At 35.1% G+C, this 21012-nt stretch overlaps 1 protein-coding gene across 2 annotated transcripts in view; it reads left to right on the forward strand.

Moving 5' to 3' along the window:
- Nucleotides 1-1811: 1811 nt before the first annotated feature.
- LOC123549789 (AKT-interacting protein-like) overlaps nucleotides 1812-21012 on the forward strand; it is a 43053-nt gene continuing 23852 nt past the window's right edge. The window contains exon 1 of one of the 2 annotated variants that reach the window (XM_045338189.2): nucleotides 1812-1948. The gene's annotated coding sequence lies outside the window, so the exon portion shown is untranslated. Of the gene's footprint in view, nucleotides 1949-16249; nucleotides 16400-21012 lie in introns of those variants that run through there. The other variant, XM_045338188.2, reaches the window with a different exon arrangement.

Genomic DNA, 21012 nt, shown 5'->3' on the forward strand with positions numbered 1-21012 from the left:
TTTCTTAAATAAGATTAAGTATTTAATCATAATATACTAACTGAAATTTCTAACGCCCCTCGATTTTTTTATGATTCTATTCATAATTCTGATAGTACATTTTTCAATTTCTAACACATTTAAATATTATTATATTAAAATTTCATCAAAATCAAATTTGGCAAAGGCATCATGTAATTTATTTTACAACCTCTACTCATTTTAGAAGCGTACAAAATGCACATAAATGCAATTTTTTATAAGTAGAACAACCATCATTCAAAAGGACAATGTAGATTGATATGGTAAAATATCGGCTAGATTTAGAATTATTACCGAGATATGACGGGATAAAGAAGCTGTTTTGTTTTTGTCACACTTGTCTTTCATTATTATGAAATTCGTTGGATAGTAAAGTGTATTTTCATGATTTGGTTGAGGCTGTAATCATAAATAAAATGATATCATAGCGTCACTCGATTTTGTTGAAATTTTCATATGTATTTTGTGATATATTTTTTAAATATGTGAGAAATTTCAGAAATATACTATCAGAAACATGAAAGGTAATGAAAACGTTATTGAGGGACGTTAGAAGTTGGAGATAGAGGGAAGACTTTTGTCATATTGACTTTGTCTGTGAAAGCTAACATTCGGTAAAGCATATACGTATATGTATATTTCCGCACTGGTTTTATTAACTTCGTTGAATAGAAATGATGAAATACTCAGCAAAGCCTTGTATTATATCCATTTGAATTCAAATTATAAAATGTTTCTGTAACAATTTGTCGGGAAACTGGTTGTCTTCTTCCAAATTACTTTATCCCTCAAAACTGAGTATTATAGAACTTTGTGAATATGCACCATGATGGGTGATTAGGACAGATTTGCTTCTAACATCTAGATGCTGTACAATTAAAACGTTAAAAACAGTTGTTAGGAAGATCATTTTAGTGCCATCACAACCATAAACACTGTCAGTATGGGGACCATGACTGCACTGTCTAGGCAGACGTTCCATAGTCTGATGGTACCCTGGAAAAAGGAGTATAAATGTGTGTTGATACGTGAAACGAGCACTTGTGGGAGCTTAAACCGATTTATGGTGCGCACCCAACCTCACTCTTACCCCCCATCATGTTCCAAAGTCACGGGACGGTGTAAATAAAAGCAATCCCCGCCAGGTAAATCTCTAACACACGCAATGGAAACAAAATGCCTGGCAAAGTTTCAATATAATACTACGAAGGAAATTTTGTAAATGACAAAGTGGTTGAATTTATCATCAGTCAACGTTCATACAGTCCCCAATTTACAAACCCCTTTTAGGGCCTCACTTCGTGCGAGTTTTCTTTCTAAATATATCTTTGAATTATGTAAAGTTTTCAGCAAATATTAAGCTTTAGTTTGATACCGACCATTGATTAAAATTTTGCAGAAATAAAAAGTTACAAGTAGAAAATCTCACTGAGTCAGTTTTCTGTTCGGGTTTATCATCAGTACCAGTAACTATCTACAGTAAAGAAGAAAACTAATGATAGAACATTATCAAAATTATTTGCAGGTTGTAATTATTTCTTTACAAAACAATGCAAGCAATATTTTTAAAAGTGTTTTGTTTCTGAACAATGAAAATTGGAATACAAAGAAATGTGTGCCAAGTTGTTATTATTAACTTTAAAAAGACCGTTAAGTTCATTACTTTAGCAATAACTAGTTTTGAAAAGATACTTCACAAGAGGGGCCAGGATAGCGCAGCTAATATTACGGCCCGAAGATCAATGTATCGAGGTATTCTATATACAGTTTTCTTCAAATTTCAATCATAATTTTCATTCATGTTATTAAATTTCTTTGAGTACATATGACATAGAGTGACCTCCCTTGACCTGTCAAAAAAAAAAAAAAAAGAGAAAAATTCGGAGGAAATACTTCAGTACAGGAGAAACACCGTTGTTTCTTTTAGGTAACTTTATTTCAAATAAGGAATATTTTGAATTCATGCATTTCACTAGAACACGAATTTCAGAAATGGATATAATGATACCGGCCATGTAACACTGATGTTATCCCACCTTTCGTGGAACCCCACCCACTCATCTGCTCATGGGATAATTTGGGAACAGAATGTATCTAGCAGAAATATTCAAACTGCAGCTGTGTATTATAATTATTTGACAGAATGCAATGATTATCCAAATATTCGCATCTTTTCCTATTTTGTTTGTATGTCATTGCAAGGGCATAGGTGCTGGTGCGGAAGGGGTGGCACCTGCCGCCCCAATATTTCGAGGAGCAGCAAAATGCCGAACTCGTAAATTTTTGAAAAGGGTAGAAAACATAATTGAGAATAATACAGCGGTCTTCCCTTGCCACCAGTTCGCCTGGACCCGGCTTTTGGTAGGTTAGGCTTAGGAAATTTATTATGGAGGCTATTATAAAACAGTTAAATTTTATCAACATATAACTAGTATTAACGAGATGAACATACGTAGTCAGACATGCAGCATAAACGTTTCTATAGACATCAATATTGGTAAGACAAATATCAAACATGCAACGTTCACACTTCCGCAACGCACGGCTATATTACAGTGCACATAGATAATTAGGAAAAACAATGTTCATAATCGATAGTATATTACCTATTTTACTATATCATTACCTGTGGAACAACGCACCTTCTTGCGACACTAAATACACCAGTTTGTCACTTTAAACACTAAGAAGCACTTAGCCTATTTTAACATTAAAATCACTTAGTTGAATTTAGGCCACACCAAATTGATTACCTGTTCGTCAGATTTCCCGCGCTAATTTGACGGGAAATGAAAAAAAAAATATTTTATTTTTTTTTTTTGACCGCCCACACCTGGCGTATTTTTTGCGCTGGGTCGAAATCAGTAGGAACGTAAAAAAGGTGGAATTCCCGATGTTTAAACGCACCTAGCTTGTAATTTAGGCCAGCATTTTTTAATTTTCTAGTTTACGGGAGCCACAACCCTATTTTTTGACAAAACGAAATAAAAATAAAAGTCATTTTCAGTACTTTTATTTTCATTTTACCCGCCGACTGTCCATATTTGCTACTGTCAATACAAGTTTAACTGTATGGTAGTGGTTTTGTTTCATCAAAGTGAGCAGATGCATGAAAAATGGCAGCCTACATGAATGAAATCGTGTAAAATTAGATTAGAAAAAATATACTAGTTAACAGACAATAATCTTTGGAATAAGTTGGTAGTGATAACAAGAATTGTAAATGAATTGGAGCTGAGTAGAAATTACAGCAGCTAAAGCTCAACATTGGGAATAATCACGTAAAACTACGAAAAATGACGTTCACTAACAACGCTGTCCAGATGTTGAAAAATCTGGCGTATCACATGTACGAGATTTGTTGTCTGTATATTATAATTGGACAGCGATCAAATTCATGTGGGACTGCCAGAAAAATACCACAATTAATAAAAAGGAAAGACACAAAGAAATGGCGAAATGGAAGAGCAAACGTGAGTATCAGCTTGTAAAAACATTTTTTTTCTTTGAAGTATTGAGAGTCTTTTCCTTTGAAGTATTAGGGGTCAGAGAAGAAAAAAATAAGTAATATCAAAATTGTTAGTAATTATGTTTAAAACAAACTGCATTTTCACTGCAACCACATGATAAAAAATTCAAACTAGTCCAAATAATTTGACGGTCACATTAATGATTGTTTTATATTTCTGTCGGGCAACCTGACCGAGTGGAGATATTGCGCATATGAAAAGCTTATCTCAATATTCCGAGGATCAAGTCAAATTAGTTTGAATAAAGTTCTAACCAGGTACCCTAACTCAAAAGATAATTATCAAACATGAAACTCCTGACAATATTCTCATGTCCACTTAAGTATACTAATAAAGAAGACCCATTGAAAGTATGTATGGGACAAACATTCAGCCACTAATTGCCGCATGTGCCTTTTACGCTGAGGAACACAATAAAATATCCAGTAATAAATGTATTTTCGGACTCCTAACTTACTACGCCCAAGTCCCATTTCAGTGAAGAGTCTTTTCTCCGAAACTGTTGTTTGAGCATCAGCCGATAAGGTTATTTTGTAGATCTACACATTTTTGCTGAACCAAAATTAAGATTGTTTCGGCTTGTCATACAATATAGATGGAAATACACTTTATTTGGTGTTAAACACGACATAAGCGATAATTACTTTTTTTTTTTATTTCATCGCTCTTCGCTCGCATCAATAAATGATGATTTGAAAAAAAAAAATTTTAATTTTTTTTTCGCTCGCTCGCCCCAAATATTTTTGAAAAAAATCCGAAGAACAAGACATCAATTTGGTGTGGCCTTAACACTAAATATCGCGTAATCCAGTTTAACACTTAATATCGCTTTGTCAATTTTACACTAAAATTCACTTTAATAGTTGAATTTAGTCACTGTTTAATCTGGAACTGCTTAGTAAAACCAAATAGATTACTTAACTTGGACAAAATCACTAGACTACGCTTTATAACATCCCTTTTGGATTAATGGTACTAAGATGAACTTAGTATAAAATATAATCAGCCAACACTGTATAAAATAACACTAGTAACTTAATACGGCACTTCGTGAAATGATTGGACCTTCGGTTTCACTGGAGATGGGCTAATATTGGTTTCATTAAATTTTTATACACTTGGAAAAAGGACTAATATAAATATTTATTTCACTAAGTTTAGAACAAATTTAATTTTAGACTTTGGAATAATATCACTACTTCTTCTGTTGGCATCTTCCGGATTTTAGTCTTTTTAGTAAACTTTAAACTTAAGGTTTAGTCTTTAGTGCGACCATCCACAGTGCATGACCAACACCAAATGAGCACAGTGCAACATAAACAATACTCTGCGCGCCGATTACATTATTATAATGACGTCATACTCTGCGAGACGAACAGCCGCCATAACCAGGAAGTAAGCGACAAATAATTTTTTCACAGTTTTCAGCATAACTTATTGATTATAACAGTTTCCGCTTATTACATTTTGGATATCTTTTTACAGGCTATTATAGCACTTTTCTGATAATGAAATATAAGACCTAATTAATATAACATGAATTTTGATAAATATAAAATTACAATGTGACCTGAAACAGACCTTTTTATTATGCTGTAACATAATCTTGGTTTCAGTTAGCTTAAGCATATAAAGGCCCTCCATTATTTCATCTTCATATGATTAAGTTGCCAACCTTGGTGACATGTTTAGCTCAACTTTTCGGAGAAAAAAAAGAGCTGTTGCACTCGCCCCGGCGTCACGAAGGGGGATATCAACCAGTCAAAAAAAAAATGATATTCATCTCTTAGGTGCATTTATTTGGACTAGGTTACTGGGTCAATAGCCCAAACCTGGCACAAAGCGAAAACTTGATGAAAATGCCGAAGTGTCACCCGCTAAAAAATCATTTACCAATGAATTAAATCAGAACTTGTTTGACTGACCAGTACGTGCAGGATAAGTCTTTATTATCAAATAGCAATTATAACCCCGTTTAAACGCCCCCGGGGGCGATGCATTTTACGAAAAATTTGATCCAAACAATGTCAGTAACTCGTATAAACGCCCCCCCCCTATTCATCCCAGTTCATGCACTGACATAACCCGATACATCATCGTACTGGGAATCTGTGTAAAGTCGCGCGCAGAGTGACGTGGCATATTCAGTATTTATTTGTGCCATGCCTGTTGACGTGTTTAAAAGTTTGTGTTAATAAAGTGTGTTTTTTAGCTCACCTGTCACAAAGGTGAGCTTTTGTGATCGCGCGGTGTCCGTCGTGCGTGCGTGCGTCAGTCCGTAAACTTTTGCTTGTGACCACTCTAGAGGTAACATTTTTCATGGGATCTTTATGAAAGTTGGTCAGAATGTTCACCTTGATGATATCTAGATCAAGTTCGAAACTGGGTCACGTGCCAATAAAAACTAGGTCAGTAGGTCTAAAAATAGAAAAACCTTGTGACCTCTCTAGAGGCAATATATTTCACAAGATCTTCATGAAAATTGGTCAGAATGTTCACCTTGATGATATCTAGGTCAAGTTCGAAACTGGGTCACGTGCCTTCAAAAACTAGGTCAATGGGTCTAAAAATAGAAAAACCTTGTGACCTCTGTAGAGGCCATATATTTCACAAGATCTTCATGAAAATTGGTCAGAACGTTCACCTTGATGATATCTAGGTCATGTTCGAAACTGGGTCAAGTGCCTTCAAAAACTAGGTCAGTAGGTCAAATAATAGAAAAACCTTGGTGACCTCTCTAAAGGCCCTATTTTTCATGGGATCTGTATGAAAGTTGGTCTGAATGTTCATCTTGATGATATCTAGGTCAAGTTCGAAACTGGGTCACGTGCAGTCAAAAACTAGGTCAGTAGGTCAAATAATAAAAAAACCTTGTGACCTCTCTAAAGGCCATATTTTTCAATGGATCTTCATGAAAATTGGTGAGAATGTTCACCTTGATGATATCTAGGTGAAGTTCGAAAGTGGGTCACGTGCTGTCAAAAACTAGGTCAGTAGGTCAAATAATAGAAAAACCTTGTGACCTCTCTAGAGGCCATATTTTTCATGGGATCTGTATGAAAGTTGGTCTGAATGTTCATCTTGATGATATTTAGGTCAAGTTCGAAAGTGGGTCACGTGCCATCAAAAACTAGGTCAGTAGGTCAAATAATAAAAAACCTTGTGACCTCTCTAGAGGCCATACTTGTGAATGGATCTCCATAAAAATTGGTCAGAATGTTCATCTTGATGATATCTAGGTCAAGTTCGAAAGTGGGTCATGGCCCTCAAAAAGTAGGTCAGTAGGTCAAATAATGAAAAAACGTTGTGACCTCTCTAGAGGCCATATTTTTCATGGGATCTGTATGAAAGTTGGTCTGAATGTTTATCTTGATGATATATACCGGTAGGTCAAGTTTGAAACTGGGTCAACTGCGATCAAAAACTAGGTCAGTAGGTCTTGAAATAGAAAAACCTTGTGACCTCTCTAGAGGCCATACCCTTGAATGGATCTTCATGAAAATTGGTCAGAATGTTCACCTTGATGATATCTAGGTCAAATTTGAAACTGGGTCACGTTCCATCAAAAACTAGGTCAGTAGGTCAAATAATTAAAAAACCTTGTGACCTCTCTAGAGGCCATATTTTTCAATGGATCTTCATGAAAATTGATCTGAATGTTCACCTTGATGATATCTAGGTCAGTTTCGAAACTGGGTCATGTGCGGTCAAAAACTAGGCCAGTAGGTATAAAAATTGGAAAAACCTTGTGACCTCTCTAGAGGCCATATTTTTCATGAGATCTTCATGAAAATTAGTGAGAATGTTGACCTTGATGATGTCTAGGTCAAGTTCAAAACAGGGTCACGTACCTTTGAAAACTAGGTCAATAGATCAAATAATAGAAAAACCTTGTGACCTCTCTAGAGACCATATTTTTCCATGGATCTTCATGAAAATTGGTCAGAATTTTTATCTTGATAATATCTAGGTCAAGTTCAAAACTGGGTCACATGTGCTCAGAAACTAGGTCACTATGTCAAATAATAGAGAAAACAACATCATACTCAAAACTGGGTCATGTGGGAAGAGGTGAGCGATTCAGGACCATCATGGTCCTCTTGTTTTTTAAATTCATTTGTATTGTTACGGAATTGTTAGCTCACCTGTCACAAAGTGACAAGGTGAGCTTTTGTGATCGCGCGGCGTCCGTCGTCCGTCCGTCCGTCCGTGCGTGCGTCCGTGCGTCCGTAAACTTTTGCTTGTGACCACTCTAGAGGTCACATTTTTCATGGGATCTTTATGAAAGTTGGTCAGAATGTTCATCTTGATGATATCTAGGTCAAGTTCGAAACCGGGTCACGTGCCATCAAAAACTAGGTCAGTAGGTCTAAAAATAGAAAAACCTTGTGACCTCTCTAGAGGCCATATATTTCATGAGATCTTCATGAAAATTGGTCAGAATGTTCACCTTGATGATATCTAGGTCAGGTTTGAAACTGGGTCACATGCCATCAAAAACTAGGTCAGTAGGTCTAAAAATAGAAAAACCTTGTGACCTCTCTAGAGGCCATATATTTCACAAGATCTTCATGAAAATTGGTCAGAACGTTCACCTTGATGATATCTAGGTCAAGTTCGAAAGTGGGTCATGTGCGGTCAAAAACTAGGTCAGTAGGTCAAATAATAGAAAAACCTTGTGACCTCTTTAAAGGCCATATTTTTCATGGGATCTGTATGAAGGTTAGAGACCACCAATTGTTTTCCCATAGACTTACATTGTAACATTATGGCGTGTACGGCCTTCCATACATCGAAACATGTATATCTAATTACAAGTTTTTCAAGAACTATCCTAGTTCTACCAAAATATCGGACGAAAAACATATGAATAGTGATACTTTATTTAAGTAATTTTCGTGTGAATGAGATGATCCCCTGTTTACATCATTGACATGGCGGGAGAAATTCGTTTGATAAAACTTTTTTTCAATACACATAAAATGTAGCAAATTTTGTCAAAATGTATAATAAAATACTGTAAATGCAGTGAAAAAATATCAATTTTGAAAAAATAATCACTTCCTGGGTTTGTTTACATGACTGACCAATCAGAACGCACAGACGTTACCTTATTCCCAGGTATACCTTTACCTCATTCCCAGTAAGTTCCCTGTACTTTTTTGAATTGGTGGTCTCTGACCTGAAAGTTGGTCTGAATGTTCATCTTGATGATATCTAGGTCAAGTTCGAAACTGGGTCACGTGTGGTCAAAAACTAGGTCAGTAGGTCTAAAAATAGAAAAACCTTGTGACCTCTCCAGAGGCCATATATTTCACAAGATCTTCATGAAAATTGGTCAGAACGTTCACCTTGATGATATCTAGGTCAAGTTCGAAAGTGGGTCACGTGCCATCAAAAACTAGGTCAGTAGGTTAAATAATAGAAAAACCTTGTGACCTCTCTAAAGGCCATATTTTTCATGGGATCTGTATGAAAGTTAGTCTGAATGTTCATCTTGATGATATCTAGGTCAAGTTCGAAACTGGGTCACGTGCGGTCAAAAACTAGGTCAGTAGGTCTATAAATAGAAAAACCTTGTGACCTCTCTAGAGGCCATATATTTCATGAGATCTTCATGAAAATTGGTCAGAATGTTTACCTTGATGATATCTAGGTCAAGTTCGAAAGTGGGTCACGTGCCATCAAAAACTAGGTCAGTAGGTCAAATAATAGAAAAACCTTGTGACCTCTCTAGAGGCCATATTTTTCATGGGATCTGTATGAAAATTGGTCTGAATGTTCATCTTGATGATATCTAGATCAAGTTCGAAAGTGGGTCACGTGCCATCAAAAACTAGGTCAGTAGATCAAATAATAGAAAAACCTTGTGACCTCTCTAGAGGCCATATTTTTCATGGGATCTGTATGAAAATTGGTCTGAATGTTCAACTTGATGATATCTAGGTCAAGTTTGAAACAGGGTCATGTGCGGTCAAAAACTAGGTCAGTAGGTCAAATAATAGAAAAACCTTGTGACCTCTCTAGAGGCCATACTTGTGAATGGATCTCCATAAAAATTGGTCAGAATGTTCACCTTGATGATATCTAGGTCAAGTTTGAAACTGGGTCACGTGCGGTCAAAAACTAGGTCAGTAGGTTTAAAATTATTAAAATCTTTTGACCTCTCTAGAGGCCATATTTTTAAATGGATCTTCATGAAAATTGATCTGAATGTTCACCTTGATGATATCTAGGTCAGTTTCGAAACTGGGTCACGTGCGGTCAAAAACTAGGCCAGTAGGTATAAAAATAGAAAAACCTTGTGACCTCTCTAGAGGCCATATTTTTCATGAGATCTTCATGAAAATTAGTGAGAATGTTCACCTTGATGATATCTAGTTACAATTCAAAACAGGGTCACGTACCTTTGAAAACTAGGTCAATAGGTCAAATAATAGAAAAACCTTGTGACTTCTCTAGAGACCATATTTTTCAATGGATCTTCATGAAAATTGGTCAGAATTTTTATCTTGATAATATCTAGGTCAAGTTCAAAACTGGGTCACATGAGCTCAAAAACTAGGTCACTATGTCAAATAATAGAAAAAACGATGTCATACTCAAAACTGGGTCATGTGGGAAGAGGTGAGCGATTCAGGACCATCATGGTCCTCTTGTTATTATCTGGATATTATTGTGTTGGATCTAGGACCAATTTTTGAAGGTAAGATTTTTTTATTTTTCCCAAAAAACGTGGAGGGGGGGGGGGGTGGGGGCAGGCGTTAATTAGAGGGGGGCATTAATACGGGGTTATACGGTATTAGTATACAAGTTTTGAAAATGATTGCATTTGAGAAGTTTGGCGAAAACGGTACCAGTATTGTTTCATATATGTTTGTCACTTCTCCCTCTCATCCCCAAACTTCTCCCTAAATTGCTGGGAAGTAGTCACTTCTCCCTAAATTCTGGACATAGGCTGATCCCTGAAGATTCTATTACTGGCTGCAGGTGCAGTTGGGAATATCGGGCTCTCAGGAAAAACTTCGTAGTCTCATTCCAACCTACACATTTACTCGTAAATACGATATTCCCATCTGCACCTACAGTTATTGAAGGAATCTTAAGGTCTCAAATTTATCTTAGCTGGTTGCTGACTTATTTATATGTATGACTGCATTATTTTTGCCTTAAAAATTATACTGGAGTTCACTAAATCTATATTACACCTTGGCAGTTTCAGACAGTAAAGAAAAATCCACAATTTAACATTTGATGCTACCATTGTTACATGACATCACTGTATCAGTCTGATATATAGTGTTAATTGATTAGATACAATGGTGAGAAACTAATTGAAAAATACATGTAGTGAGAAAATAAATTAACCACGCCAGTTAAGTTGTGGTAATAAACACAACTCCCATATGTGGTTTAACATATCTCCAAAAACTCTCTAGAACAGAATTTCAACCTTGGTTAGAATTTCCCTATCTCCAACTCCTGCAGATTCACTTCATGACATCAAATTTTTCTGAACAGCCTAAGGTTCATTTCCATATGATTAGTATAGTTCAGGGTTTTTGTACATGTCTGATATGCTATGGTGCAGCTACAGTAAATTAAATGCTAAAACATGCATTTGTAAGAAGATTTTACATACCCTAAGCCAAGTGAAGAATTAAGTTATATCCTGAAACAGTAGAAATTCAGTTGAAAAGTTAAACTTTACATTTAATGATGACACATATTGTGTACAGTATCAAAGTGCACATGGTAAACGTTTTTTGCTAATTGGACACTCAGAGCCTGAGAACTTATCATTTAATGGTGTTGATATCACTGTGGTTTGTTCTGGACAGGAAGATTTTATCTATAAGACCTAAAAAAAAAAATTCTTTGTTTCCGGTAACATGCTCAAAAAAATTAGGGTAGGTAGGTCGGAAAATATTTTTTTTTTTGGAATTTTTTTTATTAAGGGAGACTTTTCGGAAATTATTTTTTTGTCAAAAAATGATTACAAATAAGGGGGTTATGCCTTTAGACCATCAGTAAGTTGACTTCTAACATCACTGGCCATGTTTAAAGCATAAAAAGTGCAGTTTTGCATCTTTTTGTTAAAAAGTTGAAAAAAATATTCTCCAAGGCCTTTAGGGTCGGGCCAAAAATTTAGGGTAGGTCGGGATACCGGAAACAAAGAATTTTTTTTATTACGCCTAAGCAGAACTTAATATTTAACAAAGGGAGATTAAAGGTCAGTATAGAGACTGCCAGACTATTTTTGTATTTTGATGGCTTTTTAGCTCACCTGAGAATGAAGGATTGTTGGATGTCTGTTGTCTGTTTAAAAATTTGAATTCTAAAATTTAAAAGGAACATCTCATCTTAAACTACCGAGCCAGTTTTAACCAAACTGAACAGGAATGTTCCTTTTGTTTTATTGGTATGGACTTGTATGGTGCCATATATCTTCTACATGTCAATTTGCAATGTTTTTATGAAAATAAATATTTCATATTAGTTATTAATCGGAATCCTCGTGTCAAGCCAGGCCTGTATTTCATTTTTTAGCTCACCTTGAGCATGAAATGTGGGGTTGGAGGGGTGGGTTGGCCTATTTTTGTGACCGCTGGAGCTACAAATAGAAATATCTTTAAATGACTTCTTCTTGTGTGAAGCTAGAGGGATCTTCACTTAATTTGGTCTGTAGCATCATTGTAACTTGTTCAAGCTCCCTCTTAGGGGCAACTAGAGCTAAATATAGAAATGCCTTTTAAGGGACCAACCAACACTTAAGTCTCTCAAAAATCCATTACAAGTGACGACTCTGAAAATGACTAGTGGTACAAACTGATTGACATAAGATTTTTGCCAAGTATTCTTATAAATAACCAAACATAATTGTGCAGAAGGAAGTAAACTGTTGCAACCCTTTTGAAATAATGCAGAAAATTTCCTTTCTTCTTGCATTTTTACCAATATCTAAGTTTTATTTTCACCCACATTAGGCCAGAGTTTTTTTATTTTTTGTTACTCGGATTTTGGGCAGAAAAATGTTGACAGGAGGAGGGAAAAAAATAAAAATTAAAAGGCAGTAAAATTACTAAAACAACAGACGATAAGTGATCACTTCAAATGTGTTGCCTGAAAGGATTTTAACACTACTTTAATACGCATTTAACATGTAATACAAAGAAAATTACCATTCTGTGTTTAACTTTTTTATTATCTTGAACATAAAATTGATGATTTCAAAAACTTTAACAAAATCACTCTTTGGGCATGGGTACTATTTGCCCTTGGTCATAACATCTCTGGCGAGTATTAAATTGATGATTGAATAGCAATTTTCAATGGTCTGATCGGCTGGTTTCATTTTTAGCATGTGCATACTTTTTTCTGACCAAGATCTTTATTTAATACATTTTAATATTTATTTGTTGTGTTAAAGTCACACTGACACAATTTTATAGGTCATATGGTGACTTTCCAGACTTAAATGGTGCTGGAAGACCCCAGGTACTCCTCTGGGCATCATCTCAGGCAAGAATTGGCATCTGGGTAGAATGGCCTACCTTCTGTCAGCCAGCTGGATATCTTTTTCACATGATGACCTGAGTGGGGCTCGATCCCACAGTGGTCAGGGGCAAGTGATTCAAAGGCGGGCCACTCTTTATTTTATATTCGATGGCCAGAAAATGACTGAAAGCATAAGTAGCTAGATAGGTCCCTGAAAAGAATTTGTATGCAATGGAATATATAGATAAATACCTCCAATCAGGCAACTTGTAATATATATATATGTCTTCATAAGCATATCACAGGGTTTTATCCCCTTCATAATAGGTTCCTTCCTTCAGAAAATATCTTTTAAATTATACATTTTCCCCAAAAACTGACTTTACATAAGGTTTTTTATTCCCCTTTGCCCAAACACCAAGCTGATTTTGCTCACAATCACAGGCCTGGGCCCCTTTCCCTCCCGGTTAACCCCCCACCCCCACCCCTAAAATCTGAAACGGATGACTCCTTTGGCAGCACTTTGTTGCTCCTATACGTCATCCTCATGTAAATATATAACTGCCAAAGGCATGTCAAATTCACATTCAGTGTTGCCGTTGTTATTTACGTCGGGTAAATCTATGTTTTTCTAACATTTTGAGACACCGTTATTGACCGTTACTTTTACAGAACTTGTTTTTCGTTGTTTTATTGTCTATATACTAGATCACAAACCAAATATTCCGCTTTTCCATCGCGCATAAATCGTTCAAAGACAATCTTAAATCTCACGCTCAAGTTTTTGTTTACGTACGGGAGACGCTTCCATTTGAGCGGAAATTGCGCCTATATGACACTGACGGATAATGCGCTGACGAATATCGACGTTGTCGTCGTCGTCAGAATGCAGCAAAACATCGATCGTCGCCCGAAAATAATTTTGAAATTTTTGAAATTTCAATTTTTATTTTTTTCGAAAATGACGGAAAATAGGGTCGGCGGGTCTGAGTAACGAAAAATCAAAGAACTCTGGCCTTATTATTTTTCAGTGTCATATATTTATGCATTCTATGCCAAACTTGGTGGAAACGAACATGTAGAAAAACTTAACCCAAATTGTGGGCAAGTAGCAACTTCATCTCATGAACGTGTGGCTCGATGTAGGTAACCGTCATAAAGAGACCTTTCAAAACACCCTCGGCCTGCTCCAGTTGTGATTATCATATGTACCGGTATATTATTTCCACCTTATTTTAAAGACCTTAGAAGCACATAGTGTTTGTATGTCACACTAATTTATATAATCAACTTCTACTGCCTCTGAACTTTCAACACAATTGAGCATATTTAATATATGATCAGTGAGTGATTCCAAAGTTGTACACACTCTTGCCGGTTTAAGCTCTGAATCTCAGGTGAACAATCTATGGTCATCATGGTCATCTAGTTTCGGAATGTCACCAATGATGGATTTCTCTGAAAACTGTCTTAATCGAGACAAAATAAATCTTAACATATGATATATATAAGAATAGGAAGGAGGGATGACATTTGAATACCGTAATAATTCTTTTTATAGCCCATGCTCTAATAAACGCCCAGTCCCGACTTTTCAGTAAAAAAACGGCCTTTTTTTAGACAAAAATAAAAAATATGATGTTATCTTATAAGCGCCCGTCCCATGAATCCAGTGAAAATAATCCTACCTTTTAAACAGAGACTTTTCTTATTTCCCTTTTGATGTAAGATCGTTGTTCCTCTGGATGAAGACCGAAGTTCCCCAAGCACTTCAGCTGTTATTTCTGTAATAAGACCCCGTCCCGAAAAAGTTTTGTCAGAGGCTGACACAGTCCCTCTGGTACATGTCCAACAGTGGATTCGCAGTACTTCACAACATTAGAACTATCACAGTGTTTGTTTTCAGGTTCTAATATGCATGTTAGTATAGTGTCGACAGGATAATTATTTTTATAAACATGATAACCTTTTATGGCTGCTTTAACTGAAACTAACACACATGCCGCCATATGTAATGTGTATTGACCCAGGTAAACATGTGCTCATGCCAAGGCTTTTCATAATTACGTCACTATAGTCCGGCATTTCGAGACAGGGGCCCCGCAAGGGAAATTTAAACAATATTGACAGAATCACGAACAAAAATACTTAATACTATATTCATGACAGAATAAACTAAATTTAATCATGTATTTTGTGAATTTAGGTTGGCCGCTTTATAGTACCGATCTAGTATGGCCATTATCGATTTTTGTACGACTATCACATCATTACTTTTCTTATACATGTAGTCACAAGTATGTTCGAAAAAATAAATATTACATCAAGATTTTGAATGATTTCAGGTGATTTGTCTCTAATATTCGCCCATCCCTAACTTTTGAGCTGACCATGTTTCTAATAAACGCCCGGGCTATAAATAGAATTATTACGGTATTTGACCAACAGTAACTGTTAAAAAAATCATAATTGCCTCCTTTTACCAGAAATAAATCGGCCCTTTCAGAATTTATAGCAGATGTCTGAGGATAAACTTTACTTTCATATCTAGGAGATAATTTTTGAAACATGTATATAGATTACAACTGTTTAGTTTTGAAACATCTTTTAAGTTGATCAGGAGTTTTAACAGAAATTCAATATCATCTTGTCCATAGATAATGTTTGATAGGTTGTGGGGCATGTCAGTATTTTATCTACTGTTCAAAACATTTGAACCTAATATTTGTGGTTTATTGCATTCATTATAATACATCTTAAATCACCAAGAAATAATAGACTTTGAGATATTTGTCACCTTAATGAATAAGCATTATTCGTGTAGCTAACTTTAAGTAGATAAATAAACTAGAAATCGGGGAACAATTTCTTCATACTGTCCACATGATAAAATATTTTCATTTGTAGTAAATTCAAATTCAAGGGTTCAACGCAATAAGGGCGTATCTACATATAATAATCATATGTAAATATGCCCTTATTACGTTGAACCCTCAAATTGTTATAAAGTGCATGGTATATTAGATATGTGGTAAATTAATATTAGTTTTCCATACTTGAAAAGGACTTTTGTATTGTTTGAATAAAGAGATATGTATTGACTTTGAATTTCAGAGTTATTGTTGCATAATTTATCATGCTGGTGACCCATTCTTACTGTTCAAAGCCTGTATGAAAATAAGTTGGTATCTTGACATGATTTTAGATTGTCTGATTAATTGAAGGATTCATATCATTTTACATGGATAAATTGAACAAAAGCAAGATCATAGGCAAGTTAACCAGAGTAAAGTTGTGACATGCATGCAGATTTGAAGGAATATTTTCCAATGTGCAGTTGGAATTGCTAGGTTTGTGGCAGGATTTATTGATGTTTAATTGTATTTCACATACTTTAATGCTAAACAGTGGATTATTAGTACTGGTAAGGTTGTGAACAAAGTAAGCAAACTGAAGAATGGCTGTCTTTGAAAGTTTTTAACCTTTACCTTGCTAAATTTCGGAAATGGACTGGTCCGTCATTCAGTTTTGGCAGTCAGAGAGGTGTTCAATGAAAGTTTACTGTCCGAAAAGCGAACAGTGCAGACCATGATCAGCCTGCATGGATTTTAGCAGTATTTTAGTTAAAGACATATCGGACAGTTTCCTTCGTGAAATTGAACACAAAATGTAGATCACTGTAGGACAGTAGTGCCTGTGCAGCTTTCATCAGAATCACTGTTACCAACCTTTAAGGCCTAAAAAAAATTCTTTGTTTCCGGTAACCTGCTCAAAAAAATTAGGGTAGGTAGGTCGGAATTTTTTTTTTTTTTTGGATTTTTTTTTTATTGAGACTTTTCGGAAATTATTTTTGTGTTAAAAAATGAATACAAATAATTGGGTTATACCTTTAGAGCATCAGTAAGTTGATTTCTAACATCACTGACCATGTTTGAAGCATAAAAAGTGCAGTTTAACAACTTTTTGTTAAAAAGTTGAAAAAAGTATTCTCCAAGGCCATAAAAACATTTAGGGTCGGGCCAAAAATTTAGGGTAGTTTGGGATACCGGAAACAAACAATATTTTTTTTCACGCCTAATTGTTTTACCCTTTATAAATTCAAACATAACAAAGTAATCCATTGATGGATCTTCATGAAATTTTAGACAAATATATTAGATTGCTATAGAGCAGTGGTGCAGGTACGATTTCCACCAGGCTGTCTTTGAACTGCAGAGTTACTGCCCTGTAATTGTTTCATAAGTCATAAATTCTCACAAAACAAAGTAACCCATTGATGGATCATCATGAAATTTTAGATAAAAATATAAATCACGTAGGGCAGTTGTGCACTTGCAGTTTTTGTCAGGATGATCTAATTACCTTTAAAGTTGATGTTGTTTTTTTCTATTACCTTAAGTATGTTTATAATTATAGGGAAAAAAGCAAGTTTATATAAGAAAAAAAAATCATACTATACTCAGATCAGTCGGTGAACCAACAAACCATGTCGCAGTGCTATTGTACATATGTGGAAATTGAATATCTTTCAAAGTATAGTCCCCTCATTCACAAAACAACCAAACAGTATTTGGCGGGAGAAACAGATTCATTGAGCTTCTTTGCATTTTCTGGGATGGACAAAGTTGGATAACCCCCATTGTCATTCTTCAAAAGAAGTTGTGTAAGTGAGACTTTGTGCACATTGGTCACCATGAAATGCAAATGACATTTAGGGTTGACATATTTTTTTTTTCTGGAAGGACAAAGAAGGGGTCGCCCATCCTCTTTCAGATATGTGTGCATTTTTTTTTTTTTTTGTGGGATATATTGTCATTGTTCCTCTGTTGGGGGTATTAATCACATTTAGTGATAGTTCTAGTTTCATTAATTATTAAAGGACTTTAGATAAACATTATTTATTGGTATACTTCAATATTAATATTACTTTACAACTCGTTTAAATGGGTCAACCGTGTTGTTGTACTTATAAAACAGACTGGCCCGGTTTATAGGTTGGTCAGGGCTACGGATATGTATTGTATTTTGCCATGGAAATTTTTCTTTATAATGCTTCTTCCCCTTCCGTTTAGATCCGCCCGTGTTTACAAACACGTTTGTTTATTTTATGGACTGTAGTTGATAAAGATCACATATGTCATTGTTGCAAGTTTCCATGGGAACCTTATTTAATAAATATTTTGTCATGCAGAGCTTGCAGACAGTATAAGATTATGTTACAGAAGTTTTATGAGATGTCACCATAAATCAGTGCAAAATTTAATTTTGCTTGCATTGAACTGGAAACCTATGTCAGTGCCAGCAGAGATATTTATGTTAAGTCAGACACTAAAGAAGTACTACTTAATATTCTTATTCCAACTTAATGCGTAATAACTGAAATACCATCTTACTGTACATTCCCGACTATAAGAGGCTGTCGCTTATAAGTCGCACGCCCTACATGGCAGTGTCTCATGGGAGGATTTTGCATTGACCCTCGTATAAGACGCGGGCAAATTTTTCTCAGGGATTGGTCAGAAAATTTCAAAATGTACTTACTAAATATATAATTGCAGGGAAAATTTGGTGAAAAGTCTTCCAAACATACGCTAGATACATTGAAAAATCAATAAGAGTTAATAACAGTCTCGTTGATTTGTCAAAAGTATTTCATGTAAGTTCGAAAAAAAAAAAAAAAAAGCATAATTGTAATATATATTTTTAGCTCATCTGATTTTTTGAAAAAAAATGATGAGTTATTGTCATCACTTGAGCGGTTGTCGGTGTCGGTGTTGGCGTTGGCGTTGGCGTCGGCGTCTGCGTTGCCTGGTTAAGTTTTATGTTTAGGTCAGCTTTTCTCCTGAACTATCAAAGCTATTGCTTTGAAACTTGGAATACTTGTTCACCATCATAAGCTGACCCTGTATAGCAAGAAACATAACTCCATCTTGCTTTTTGCAAGATTTATGGCCCCTTTTATACTTAGAAAATATCAGATTTCTTGGTTAAGTTTTATGTTTAGGTCAACTTTTCTCCTAAACTATCAAAGCTATTGCTTTGAAACTTGGAATACTTGTTCACCATCATAAGCAGACCCTGTACATCAAGAAACGTAACTCCATCTTGCTTTTTGCAAGATTTATTGCCCCTTTTGGACTTAGAAAATCAGTTTTCTTGGTTAAGTTTTATGTTTAGGTCAGCTTTTATCCTAAACTATCAAAGCTATTGCTTTAAAACTTGCAACACTTGTTCACATCATAAGCTGACCCTGTACAGCAAGAAACATAACTCCGTCCTGCTTTTTGCAAGATTTATGGCCCCTTTTGGACTTAGAAAATATCAGATTTCTTGGTTAAGTTTTATGTTTAGGTGAACTTTTTCTCTTAAACTATCAAAGCTATTGCTTTGAAACTTGCAACACTTGTTCACCATCATAAGCTGACCCTGTACAGCAAGCAACATAACTCCATCCTGCTTTTTGCAATAATTATTGCCCCTTTTGGACTTAGAAAATCATTTTCTTGGTTGAGTATTATGTTTAAGTCAACTTTTCTCATAAACTATCAAAGCTATTGCTTTAAAACTTGCAACAGTTTTTCACCATCATAAGTGGACACTGTACATCAAAAAACATAACTCTATCCTGCTTTTTGCAAGATTGATGGCCCTTTTTAGACTTAGAAAATCATGGGTAGGACAATATTTCTATTACACAAAAAAAATCAGATGAGCATCAGCACCCGTAAGGCGGTGCTCTTGTTTATTTTTTGTGACAAAACAATTATCTTCATTTACCCAAATTATTAAGATTTAAAGATCAGCCATACCGGTAAATCGTTACAGTAATAATACGATTAATGCAATAAAATCATCATCAACAAACATAAATTCAAACAGAAATGAAACAATCGCTAGGGTAATAATACGATTATACAATAAACCGTCATCAACATTAATTCAAACACAAATCAAACGTCAGACGCCGATTAATTTGACAAAAATCAACACCAATTAACTGTGAATAACTGCAATCACGCGTCAAAAAATCTAACAAAGACTTTAAACATCTAATATTGATTTTCAGTTATTTTGTCTTTTTAAATACCGGTACGTCAATTACTTCAGTCATAATTATCACCAAAAACTTCTACCACTGTTATCTGTCACGGCCTACAGCACCGTGTCGATCAAATTTAGATGCCTCCGCCTTCTCTGTATTAACCAATGGCATTTCAGATTTCACGTTAAACTGGACTGTCAGTCAGCAGAAATACTACTCGAAATACTAATTAAGCAAGGGTATCTAGGGTATCTTCTGTTTATTATAACAACAATTAGCATACAAGTTGTCACCTACTTTCAGAATTTTTGAAGTCGCCGATGTTTAGTCTAATTAGTGGCGACCATGCGTCTAACTCGGTGAAGTTGTTTATATACTGATTAGCACCGTCAGTTAAATAGCAATGATGACATTTAAGCAATTTGCTAATTTGCAATTTGAAGCATCAAACGATTGTTTACTAATGCATGTTAACAATTAACACCCTGAAACAGTTATCTGCAGTCGGCGCCAATTAACTATGAATTATTTTCGGTTTGCAGGCTGTGAAATACTTTTTAAGCTCGGTTAATGTCCATAATTTACAAACTAATCTGACGCCGATATATCCAAAAAGGCGTATTTCATTCATTATATAATACTATCGCTTCAAATTTTCAGTACTGCTTGAGAAATAGTATAGCTTGAATTCTATAACAATGATAATACAATATCTACCGCATGGTTAGCAAAATTATATAAAAACGACCGATTTTTCATAAAATTACTTGAGAAATTTCATGCAGTGCGATCATAAATATTTATTTCGTTTTAATCGTAAATGCATGTGAAATCCCACGGACATAAAATTCAGACTTTTGACCAGAAAATACAAAAGAAAAACAGAATAGAAAAATCTTTCATAATTAAAAAAAAGCAGCA

Source organism: Mercenaria mercenaria, chromosome 6 (assembly GCF_021730395.1).
Source record: "Mercenaria mercenaria strain notata chromosome 6, MADL_Memer_1, whole genome shotgun sequence".
Lineage (NCBI taxonomy): Eukaryota > Metazoa > Mollusca > Bivalvia > Venerida > Veneridae > Mercenaria > Mercenaria mercenaria.